Source organism: Triticum aestivum, chromosome 4A (assembly GCF_018294505.1).
Source record: "Triticum aestivum cultivar Chinese Spring chromosome 4A, IWGSC CS RefSeq v2.1, whole genome shotgun sequence".
Taxonomy (NCBI): Eukaryota; Viridiplantae; Streptophyta; class Magnoliopsida; order Poales; family Poaceae; genus Triticum; species Triticum aestivum.
In genome coordinates this window covers 89584570-89597614 of record NC_057803.1, presented here as the reverse complement: position 1 = coordinate 89597614, position 13045 = coordinate 89584570, and positions in this window count along the sequence as shown.

Sequence of the window (13045 nt, the reverse complement as noted above, 5' to 3'; positions counted from 1 at the left end):
CGCGAGGAGGGATCCGGCTAAGTCCGGGGCCGATCCCCGTGAGCAGTCGTGTCGCAGGAGCCGCTTTTGCCTATCCCTTCCTTTCCTCTCCTCCTGTATCACAAGAAACAAGTATGTGGCCTGATACGTCTCCAACGTATCTATAATTTTTGATTGCTCCATGCTATATTATCTACTGTTTCAGACTATATTGGGCTTTATTTTCCACTTTTATATTATTTTTGGGACTAGCCTATTAACCGGAGGCCCAGCCCAGAATTGCTGTTTTTTTTGCCTATTTCAGTGTTTTGGATAAACAGAATATCAAACGGAATAAAATCTTTGGGAACGTGATTTTCTCACCGAACGTGATCCAGGAGACTTGGACCCTACTCCAGGGGGTCAAAGAGGAGGTCACGAGGGTGGGGGGCGCCCACCCTAGGGCGCACCCCCTGCCTCGTGGGCCCCTTGTGGGCCTAGATGCAGAATCGTTTCGATCTACTTGTCACGGACGTGATGCCTATATACATGATCATGCCTGGATATTCTCATGACTATGCTCAATTCTGTCAATTGCTCAACAGTAATTTGTTCACCCACCGTAGAATACTTATGCTCTTGAGAGAAGCCACTAGTGAAACCTATGGCCCCCGGGTCTATTCTCATCATATCAATCTCCATCACTTTAATCTTGCTTTGATTTTACTTTTTACTTTGCATCTTTATACCAAAAATATCAAAAATATTATATCTATCATATCTCACTCTCGTAAGTAACTGTGAAGGGATTGACAACCCCTAATCGTGTTGGTTGCAAGTAGCTATCGCTTTGTGCAGGTACGAGGGACTTGAGCGTGGCCTCCTACTGGATTGATACCTTGGTTCTCAAAAACTGAGGGAAATACTTACGCTACTTTGCTGCATCATCCCTTCCTCTTCGCGGAAAACCAACGCAAGCTCAAGACATAGCAAGAAGGATTTCTGTCACTGTTGCCGGGGAGTCTACGCGAAAAGTCAACATACCAAGTACCCATCGCAATCCCTATCTCCCGCATTACATTATTTGCCATTTGCCTCTCGTTTTTCTCTCCCCCCAATTCACCCTTGTCGTTTTATTCGCCCTCTCTCTCTATCCTACCTCTCTATTTGCCTCTTTTTGACCGCTTCCCTTTTTGTTTGCTCGTGTGTTAGATTGCTTGTTTGTCGCGATGGCTCAACCGAGATTTGGTGATCTTAACCTTAAAAGGTTAGAGGAGATCGAAACCAACATCAGGAAGTTTATGGTTTTGCAATTTGAGCATAATAATTTCTTTAGAAACAGGTTTAAGGAACAAAAATGTTTTATGAGTTATATGAATAAAGAGCTAGATGATATGTCTAAAGAATTTGATGGTATAAGATCCCAAATTGCTCGTCTAGAAAAAATGACTGCTGAAATTTCGGATATGCAAGCCACCTTAGTTAATAAGATGGCTGCTAAACTGGATTCCTATGAAAATCAAGATGAAGATCTAAAAGTTATTGATGTGTCCCCTATTAAATCTTTGTTTTGCAATATGAATCTTGATGAAACTGAATATGATCTTCCTTTACCTAGAAGGCGTTCTAAAAATTCGGAGTATTTAGATCTTAATGATGAAATTGATGAAAGTGGGATTGAAAGAAATAAAAATCTAGATGTTGCTAAACCCACTATATTGGATTTCAAGGAATTTAATTATGAAAGTTCCTCTTTAATTGATTGTATTTCCTTGTTGCAACCCGTGCTAAATTCTCCACATGCTTATAGTCAAAATAAAGCCTTCACCGAACATATTGTTGATGCCTTGATGCAATCTTATGAAGAAAAACTTGAGTTGAAAGTTTCTATCCCTAGAAAACTCTATGATGAGTGGGAACCAACTATTAAAATTAAAATTAAAGATCATGAGTTTTATGCTTTGTGTGATTTGGGTGCTAGTGTCTCTACTATTCCCAAGACTTTGTGTGATTTGCTAGATTTCTGTAATTTTGATGATTGCTCTCTAAACTTGCATCTTGCAGATTCCACTATTAAGAAACCTATGGGAAGGATTAATGATGTTCTTATTGTTGCAAATAGGAATTATGTGCCCGTAGATTTCATTGTTCTTGATATAGATTGCAATCCTTCTCGCCCTATTATTCTTGGTAGACCTTTCCTTAGAACGGTTGGTGCGATTATTGATATGAAGGAAGGGAATATTATATTTCAATTTTTCCATTAAAAAAGGGAATGGAACACTTTCCTAGAAAGAAAATAAAATTACCATATGAAACTATCATGATAGACACTTATGGATTGCCTACCAAAGATGGCAATACCTAGATCTATCCTCGCTTTTATGCCTAGCTAGGGGCGTTAAACGATAGCGCTTGTTGGGAGGAAACCCAATTTTATTTTTATTCCTTGCTTTTTTCTCCTGCTTAGTAATAAATAAATTATTTAGCCTCTGTTTTGGTTGTGTTTTTTGTATTTAATTAGTGTTTGTGCCAAGTAGAACCGTTGGGAAGACTTGGGGAAAGTCTTGTTGAACTTGCTGTAAAAAACATAAACTTTAGCGCTCACGAGAACTGCTGTAATTTTTATTTGAAGAGTGATATTTAGTTAATTCTTTTTGAAGATGATTAATAGATGAATTCCTCACTTCCAGCAATTTATTTTAGAATTTTTGGGGTTCCAGATCTTGCTCTAGCTACAGATTACTACAGACTGTTCTGTTTTTGACAGATTCTGTTTTTCGTGTGTTGTTTGCTTATTGTGATGAATCTATGGCTAGTAAAATAGTTTATAATCCATAGAGAAGTTGGAATACAGTAGGTCTAACACAAATATAAATAAATAATGAGTTCATTACAGTACCTTGAAGTGGTCTTTTGTTTTCTTTCGCTAACGGAGCTCATGAGTTTTCTATTTTGAGTTTTGTGTTGTGAAGTTTTCAAGTTTTGGGTGAATTCTTTTGATGGATCATGGAACAAGGAGTGGAAAGAGCCTAAGCTTGAGGATGCCCATGGCACCCCCAAGATAATCCAAGGACACCAAAAAGTCAAAGCTTGGGGATGCCCCGGAAGGCATCCCCTCTTTCGTCCACTTCCATCGGTAATTTACTTGGGGCTATATTTTTATTCCCCAACATGATATGTGTTTTGCTTGGAGCGTCTTGTATTATTTGTGTCTTTGTGTCTTAGTATGACACAATCATCCTTGCTGTACACACCTTTTGAGAGAGCCATACATGAATTAAAATTTGATAGAATACTCTATGTGCTTCACTTATATCTTTTGAGCTAAGTAGTTTTGCTCTATGTGCTTCACTTATATCTTTTGAGCTAAGTAGTTTTGCTCTATGTGCTTCACTAATATCTTTTGAGCTAGATAATTTTGCTCTATGTGCTTCACTTGTATCTTTTGAGTGTTATAATTTTGCTCTATGTGCTTCACTTAGATCTTTTAGAGCACGGTGGTGGATTAGTTTTAAAGAAACTATTGATCTCTCATGCTTCACTTAAATTATTTTGAGTGTCTCTTAATATCATGGTAATTTGCTTAATAATAATATGCTTGGTATTCAAGATTTGTGAAACTTTCTTTTGAGTGTGTTGAATACTAGGAAAAGATTGAAGCATGATAATTGTTTTGAGATATGGAGGTGATAATATTAAAGTCATGCTAGTTGAGTAGTTGTGAATTTAAAGAATACTTGTGTTAAAGTTTGTGATTCCCGTAGCATGCACGTATGGTGAACCTTTATGTGACGAAGTCGGAGCATGATTTATTTATTGATTGTCTTCCTTATGAGTGGCGGTCTGGGACGAGCGATGGTCTTTTCCTACCAATCTATCCCCCTAGGAGCATGCGCGTAATACTTTGCTTTGATAACTTATAGATTTTTGCAATAAGTATATGAGTTCTTTATGACTAATGTTGAGTCCATGGATTATACGCACTCTCACCCTTCGACCTTTGCTAGCCTCTCTAATACCGCGTACCTTTCGCCGGTATCATACACCTACCATATACCTTCCTCAAAACAGCCACCATACCTACCTATTATGGCATTTCCATAGCCATTCCGAGATATATTGCCATGCAACTTTCCACCATCTAGTTCATCATGACACATTCATCATTATCATATTGCTTAGCATGATCATGTAGTTGACATAGTATTTGTGGCAAAGCCACCATTCATAATTTCTTCATACTTGTCACTCTTGATTCATTGCATATCCTGGTACACCGCCGGAGGCATCCATATAGAGTCATACTTTGTTTTAGAATCGAGTTGTAATCATTGAGTTGTAAATAAATAAAAGTGTGATGATCATCATTCAATAGAGCATTGTCCCCAAAAAAAGAGAAAGGCCAAAAAAAGAAGGCCCAAAAAAGGGAAAATAAATAAAAAGGGGCAATGCTACTATCCTTTTTTTCCACACTTGTGCTTCAAAGTAGCACCATGATATAGCGAGTCTCATATATTGTGCTTCAAAGTAGCACCATATTCTTCATATAGAGAGTCTCATATGTTGTCACTTTCATATACTAGTGGGAATTTTACATTATAGAACTTGGCTTGTATATTCCAATGATGGGCTTCCTCAAATTGCCCTAGGTCTTCGTGAGCAAGCAAGTTGGATGCACACCCACTAGTTTATTTTTTTGAGCTTTCATACATTTATAGCTCTAGTGCATCCGTTGCATGGCAATCCCTACTCACTCACATTGATATCTATTGATGGGCATCTCCATAGCCTGTTGATACGCCTAGTTGATGTGAGACTATCTTCTCCTCCTTTTTTGTCTTCTCCACAACCACCATTCTATTCCACCTATAGTGCTATATCCATGGCTCACACTCATGTATTGCGTGAAGATTGAAAAAGTTTTGAAAAAGTTAGAGTATGAAACAATTGTTTGGCTTGTCATAGGGGTTGTGCATGATTTAAATACTTTGTGTGGTGAAGATGGAGCATGGCCAGACTATATGACTTTGTAGGGATAACTTTCTTTGGCCATGTTATCTTGAGAAGACATAATTGCTTTTTTAGTATGCTTGAAGTATTATTATTTTTATGTCAATATAAACTTTTGTCTTGAATCTTTCTAATCTGAATATTCATACCACAATTAAGAAGATTTGCATTGAAATTATGCCAAGTAGCACTCCGCATAAAAAATTCTCTTTTTATCATTTACCTACTCGAGGACGAGCAGGAATTAAGCTTGGGATGCCTGATATGTCTCCAACGTATCTATAATTTTTGATTGCTCCATGCTATATTATATACTGTTTTGGACTATATTGGGCTTTATTTCCCACTTTTATATTATTTTTGGGACTAACCTATTAACCGGAGGCCCAGCCCAGAATTGCTATTTTTTTGCCTAATTCAGTGTTTCGGATAAACGGAATATCAAGCGGAGTCCAAACGGAATAAAATCTTCGGGAACGTGATTTTCTCACTGAACGTGATCCATGAGACTTGGACCCTACTCCAGGGGGTCAAAGAGGTGGTCACGAGGGTGGGGGGCGCCCCCCCCCCTAGGGCGTGCCCCCTGTCTCGTGGGCCCCTCGGTGCTCCACCGACGTACTCCTTCCTCCTATATATACCTACGTACCCCCAAACGATCAGAACAGGAGACAAAAACCTAATTCCACCGCCGCAACTTTCTGTATCCATGAGATCCCATCTTGGGGCCTGTTCCGGAGCTCCGTCAGAAGAGGGCCTTCATCACGGAGGGCTTCTACATCATCCTAGCCTCTCCAATGAAGTGTGAGTAGTTTACCTCAGACCTTCGGGTCCATAGTTAGTAGCTAGATGGCTTCTTATCTCTCTTTGAATCTCAATACAAAGTTCTCCCCCTCTCTTGTGGAGATCTATTCGATGTAATCTTCTTTTTGCGGTGTGTTTGTTGAGACCGATGAATTGTGGGTTTATGATCAAGTCTATCTATGAATAATATTTGAATCTTATGTATGATTGGTTATCTTTGCAAGTCTCTTCGAATTATCCGTTTGGTTTGGCCAACTAGATTGGTAGTTCTTGCCATGGGAGAAGTGCTTATCTTTGGGTTCGATCTTGCGGTGTCCTTACCCAGTGACAGAAGGGGCAGCAAGGCACGTATTGTATCGTTGCCATCGAGGATAACAAGATGGGGTTTATTTCATATTGCATGAATTTATCTCTCTACATCATGTCATCTTGCTTAAGGTGTTACTCTATTTTTAACTTAATACTCTAGATGCATGCTGGATAGCGGTCGATGAGTGGAGTAATAGTAGTAGATGCAGAATCGTTTCGATCTACTTGTCACGGACGTGATGCCTATATACATGATCATGCCTAGATATTCTCATGACTATGCTCAATTCTGTCAATTGCTCAACAGTAATTTGTCCACCCACCGTAGAATACTTATGCTCTTGAGAGAATCCACTAGTGAAACCTATGGCCCCCGGGTCTATTCTCATCATATCAATCTCCATCACTTTAATCTTGCTTTGCTTTTTTACTTTGCTTTTACTTTTTACTTTGCATCTTTATACCAAAAATATTATATCTATCAGATCTCACTCTCGTAAGTGACCGTGAAGGGATTGACAACCCCTAATCGCGTTGGTTGCGAGTAGCTATCGCTTTGTGAAGGTACGAGGGACTTGAGCATGGCCTCCTACTGGATTGATACATTGGTTCTCAAAAACTGAGGGAAATACTTACGCTACTCTGCTGCATCATCCCTTCCTCTTCGGGGAAAACCAACGTAAGCTCAAGACGTAGCATGGCCCTGCGAGGGCATGTAATGAACCGTAATGCTTATGCCGCTTTATGCTGTCTTTATCATTTCCAGGTTGTGTTGTGGGATGTGTGCCTTACGTAAGCATTGAGGATTAACTTAGCTGGATACATTTGGGGTAGCTTTCATCTCGTGAGGGCGTGCGCCTCCTGGCATCTGGTGGGGCTTCCCTGTTGCCAACTAGGGCGACATCGCGAGGCTTTGTTAAGAAATCCATATCCCTTCCTGCACGAAGCCTCAAGCATGGGCTAGCCATGGCCTAGCGCACCACGTCGTGGTACCCGTGGGGCACGGATTCAAGAAGAAGGGGCGGGTGCGCCGATCACAAGCTCAAACGAGGGTGCCCTGCGGAGACTAGGGGAGTGCATGCGCATGCACACCGGTCCAGCCCCCTCGGGGGGTGCACGAGGGAGAGCGTCGGGCAACTGCTACCCTCCCTAGCACAAATCAAAGAACCGAGGGTAGAATCAGAGAGAAGAGGGTGTTCAACCAAGTCATCGAAAAACACTAGAACTTCAAACTTCACAAAAAGAAGGGGCAAGCCAGCTATAGAAAGCAAATGAACGGCCGCCTCCGGCACCTAGTCTAGTATTCTCACCAGTGTGGAGCTAAGTGTTGCCACTAGGACGTGGGAGGGAGCCCCCGAGGCCCGAGGGCGGCGCTCCGGAGACTCCGGGGCATGTACAGCCCCACTCATTATTACGTGAGTGTGTCATGAGCGGAGACCTTCACAGGCACTAGGCCTTGCTTCATGGGTAGAACTTCCGGAGGTGTTGAATGTTCCAGGCGTTCTGGATGGGGATCCCGTCCTGCGTCTCCAGGCGCGCAGCGCCAGGCCTGGAAACGCGGGCAATCCTAAACGGGTCCTCTCACATGGGTGAGAGCTTATGCAACCCTTCCCTAGAGAGCACCCGCCTTAGGACGAGATCGCCTACCTCGAGCATCATGGAGCGGACGCTGCGGCAGTGGCACTGTCGCAACGCCTACTGGTATCTGGCTGCTCGAAACAAGTCTTGGCAGCGGCGTTCCTCCCCCAGCACGAGGTCCATCCCCCGCATGGCGTCCTGCTATGTCTCATCAAACGCCAGGACCCGCGCGGAGCAATGCCTGACCTCGTGTGGGAGAATCGCTTCTGCTTTGTAGACGAGGAAGAATGGGGTCTCGCCTGTTGGCTTGGTGGCGGTGGTGCGGATGGACCACAACACGGACTGGAGCTCGTCATGACAACCCCTGCCGCAGGCCTTGAGCTTCTTCTTGAAGGTCCTGGTCTTGAGGCCTCTCAAGACCTCCGCGTTGGCGTGGTCGGCTTGGCCATTTCTCCTGGGGTGTGCCATCGAAGCGTAGAAAATCGGCGTTCCAAGGTTAGCACAATATGTCTTGAAGAGATTGCTAGTGAACTGCGAGCCATTGTTGGTGATGATGCGGTTAGGGACTCCAAACCGGCTCACGAGGCCCTTGATGAACTTAACTACCAACCCAGCTGGGATGGTGCTGACGGCTTCCACCTCCGCCCATTTGGTGAACTTGTCGATGACGACGTAGAGGTAGCGGTAGCCCCCTGGTGCTCGAGGGAATGGACCCAGGATATCCAGCCCCCAGACCATAAATGGCCACGAGAGTGGGATGGTCTGGAGGCCCTGAGTAGGCTGGTGGATTTGCTTGGTGTGGAACTGGCAAGCCTCGCAGGATTTCACCAGCTCGGTTGCATTGCTGAGTGCCGCGGGCCAGTAGAATCCGCTACGGAACGCCTTGCCAACCAGGGTGTGCGACGACGAGTGATGCCCACAGTCCCCGCCATGTATGTCAACTAGCAGCTCGCCCCCCTGTTTCCTGGAGATGCATCATAAAGAATCATCATTTGGTCATTTCCTGTACAACTCACCGTCCTCGATGCAATACACCATAGCTTGCCAGGCCACGCACTCTGCGTCCTCCTTCTCCGGCAATGTCCCCCGCAGCAGGTATGCCTTGAATTCTTCAGTCTAGCACCCCTCCCGAGTCTCAAGCGCAAGGAGCAGGTGCGCTCCTGTGGTCGGGCCACAAACGGGAGCTCCTGAGGTTGGTGGTGGTGGGAGCTCCTCCTGATGCGGCGTAGGCCCCGTAGCTGGAGGGGCTGCTGAAGGCTTAAAGAGTCGCTCCTCGAAGACGCCAGGCTCCTGGGGCTGTCGCCTTGATGCCCTTTTGGGGATATCATCCGCTTCCTTGTTTGTGTCGCGGAGCAGATGCTGCAGTTCTAGGCCCAAGAATTGCTTCTCCATTTTGCATACCTCTGCGAGGTATGCCTCCATGTGCTCGTCTTTTGGCTCGTATACCTTGTTGGAGAAGTTGACGAGGAGCTGAGAGTCGCCCTTGATGGTGAGGCACTTCACCCCCAAGGCCGCCGCAGCCTTGAGGCGGCAATCAACCCTCGTACTCTGTGATGTTGTTGGAGACCTTCTCGCCCCGCTGGAAGCAGAGTTGCACGGCGTAGTAGAGCTTGTCTTGAGTGGGCGAGACGAGCACGACTCCAGCCCCCACGCCTTGGCATGCAAAGGCACCGTCGAAGTACATGATCCAGCCATCTGGTGCTTCACTTCCTAGCGAGAGGGATTGGCTTTCACCTGCTTCGGGCTCCGGAGCATCGGTCCATTCTACCATGAAGTCGGCGAGGGTGGCTCCCTTGATGACCCGGGTCATGCTGAACTCCAGTTGAAATGCTTGCAGTTCGATGTTCCACTCTGCGACTCTTCCCGCAATGTTGGGGCTTCGGAGTACCCTCTCCAGTGGGTAGGCCGAGACAACCTTGATCGGGTGGCCTTGGAAGTAATGACGCAGCTTGCGTGAGGCCACCAGGAGCGTGAGCAGGAGCTTCTGCGGCATGGGGTATCGTGCTCTTGCGTCCCGTAACACCATGCTGATGAAGTGCACCGGGTGCTCTACGAGGGTAGTAGCATCGGTGAGGCCTGCGGCCTCCGGAGGTTGTGGTGCCTCCGGAAGTGTGGGGGCTTCAGGAGCTTGGTCACCCATCATGGCCTCCACTAGCCTAGAAACTCCATCTCGTAGGGCCTGATCTCCCGCATGCGTTGTCGTACCTTGAGCGGTACCGTCTTGCCGCCGCACCGTCCCGGCTGGAGGAGCGGCATTATGTGGCAGGCTCTTGGCCTGGCGCTCCTCCCTAATGGCCACCAACGTGACACTGGCTGAATGGGGCGTGGCGGCCAGGTAGAGCACCAGGGGATCGAGGGGACGAGGTGCCACCATCACCTAAGGGCTGGTCAGGTATCTCTTGAGGTCTTGAAATGCTAGGTCGGCTTCTGGGGTCCACTCGAACAGGCCCTTCTTCTTCATCAGTTTGAAGAACGGCAGGGCGCACTCCCCCAGCTTGGAAATGAAGCGCCCTAGCGAGGTCACACCGCCCGCGAGCTTCTGCATTTCCTTGAGAGTCTGCAGTGGGCTCGTGTCTTCTATTGCCTTGACCTTCTCCTGGTTGGCCTCAATCCCCCTAAGCGACACGAGGAAGCCCAGCAGCTTGTCGAAGGGGACACCAAACACACACTTCTCCGGGTTGAGCCGCAGGTCCACCTGGCGCAGGCTGGTGAAGGTCTCCTCTAGGTCCTGAATGAGGGTCTTCGCCTCCCGAGACTTCACCACATGTCGTCGATGTAGGCCTCAGTGTTCCTTCTGAGCTATTGGCCCAGGGCGATGTGCATCAGCCGCTAGAAGGTTGCCCCAACATTGCGCAGTCCAAACAACATGCAAGTGTAGCAGCATACCCCGCAAGGGGTCAAGAAGGCGGTCTTCTCCACATCCTCCACCGCCATCTTGATCTGGTGATAACCCGAGAAGGCATCTAGAAAACACAACAGGTCGCATTCGGCGATGGAGTCGATGATCTGGTCGATGCGCGGAAGTGGGAATGGGTCTTGGGGGCAGGCCTTGTTGAGGTTGGTGAAGTCGACACACATGTATTCCTTCCCACCTTTCTTTGGCACGACGACGGGGTTCGCCAGCCATTCCGGGTATCGGACCTCGTGAATGACACCTGCGGCTTCTAGTTTGCAGGTTTCCTGGATGATGAAGGTCTTCTTTTCCGTGGACTCTCGCCGCGCCTTCTGCTTCACAGGGCGCACATTGGGCACACCCTTAAGTGATGCTCGATTACCCCATTGGGGACCCCCACCAGCTGCTTGGGCTCCCAGGCGAATACTTCCTTGTTCACGCGCAAGAACCTCACCAAAGCTTCCTCTTGGTCCACATCGAGGTTGGCGCCTATGGTGAAGGTAGCTCCTAAAGATCCATCCTCCTCGACTGGCACTTGCTTCGTTTTTGCCCAGTTCTGAGTGAACAATTGCTTCTTTTTCGCCGGCGCAACCCCCTAGCCACTGGGGCGGCTTCGTCGGCCGGGCGAGCCGCTGCGACAGCCCTGAAGGCGAGCTTGAGGGCCGTCAGGGCCTCCTTGGTGTCTGCAGCCACAGTGAGGATGCCACTACTGCCTGGCATCTTCATGAGGTTGTAGGTAGGATGGGTCGCTACCATGGATTGAGCCAAGGCTGGATACCCTACGATGGCGTTGTACGGGAGGCTGATGCGGGCGATGTCGAAGTCGATCAGCTTGGTGCAGTAGTTGTCCCGGGTATCGAAAGTGACCGGGAGGCGTATTTGCCCTAGGGGGCTGGTGGATCCTCTACCAACCCTAGAGAATGGCTTGGTGGGGTGGAGTCGGCCGTGCGGCACCTGAAGCAGGCCAAAAGCTTCCACAGAGAGCACGTTGAGGCCTGCTCCACCGTCGATGAGGGTCTTGGTCATGGTGACGTTGCAGATGGTAGCTGTACAGACCATCGAGAGCGCGCCTAAGCCAGCAGTAGTAGCGGGGTGATCCCCTTAGTCGAAGGTGAGGTCAGCCTTGGGTGTCGCCCATCCCGGAGGGCTGCCCGCTGCACAGATGCGGCGCCGATCTGGCGGAAGAATTGCTGGACGTGACGGTTTGAGGGCGGTGCCTGCGATCCGCCGAGGAGGGCCGCGACGGCGACAGGCGCCAGTGCCGCGAAGCGTGCGACGAAAAGGCCACGTAGTTCCTCCCAAGAAGCCATGGAGGACCTCCGCAGGTTGAGCAGTCAAGTGTGCGGTGCGCCAGCGAGGGCCATAGGGAACCAGTTAGCCATGACCTTGTCGTCGCCTCCGGCCTCCAGAACGGCCTCCTAGTATGCCAGCAACAAGGTCGACGGATCCGCTACACCGTCGTAGCGGGGTGGCATCTCCGGCCTGAACTTGCACGACCACTGCACCCGCCGTAGGGCAGGGGTGAGGGCCCTGAGCCCCCCGGCACCGTCGTGGGCGCCCGTCGGCCCAGTCGGAGGAGTGGCACCAGCCATGGAGGCCGCACGGAGAGGTAAAGCTGGCGGACGAGCGAAGCTTCGGCGCACCCCTACCTAGCGTGCCAAATATCAGATTATGGGTCCCAACAAACCATTGAGGTTCGAACACTGGGGTGCGCACGAATATCTCTCTCCCCCTAGCTCGCTCTCGCAATGATCCCAAAGCCAAGCTCGACGAACCCAAAGAACAAGAGACAGGAGGGTTTATACTGGTTCGAGCCACCGTTGTGGTGTAATACCCTACTCCAGTGTGGTGTGGTGGATTGCCTCGTAGGCTGAGGATGAACTAGTACGAGGGATGAACAACCTCCTGATGAGAGGTGTTCTTGAGATCGACGAGCTTGTGTGTGTGAGGATGGTCTAAATGATCCGTCCCCTGCTAAGGTGGTGGCTAGTCCTATTTATAGAGGCCCCGATCCTCTTCCCAAATGTTTAGGCGGGAAGGGATCCCACAACGGCCAATTTCGAAGGGAGACAACTAGTACAAGTTATCCTGACAAAAGGTGGTCTTCACCTACCAAAGGCTCTGGTGGTGATGCCACCGTGGGCTTCGCAGTGACCTCCGTCCTACCGTCCTGCTGGTCTTGGTCTCGTTGCATCGATATGGAGACATTTGCCTAATGCCTTGGGTCTCCTCGCCTGCGCTTGCCTCTTTAGCACCAAAGAGGCAACTGGCACCACGTGCCCGCTGGTGCCTGCCTGGCCTTGGTTGTCATGGCTCACGTCATACGAACCTCGCGAGGTGCCCCTTGCATAGATATCTCCGCTCCTCAGGAGACAGCCTAGCGAGGCTACCCCCGGGAGGTCTTGGCGTCGTCCACCTCGCGAGGCTTGGCCCCTTGCGAGGGTCTTGAGTGGTTGCTGATGAAGATGGGCCGTACCAGACTGCTGGTGGAGC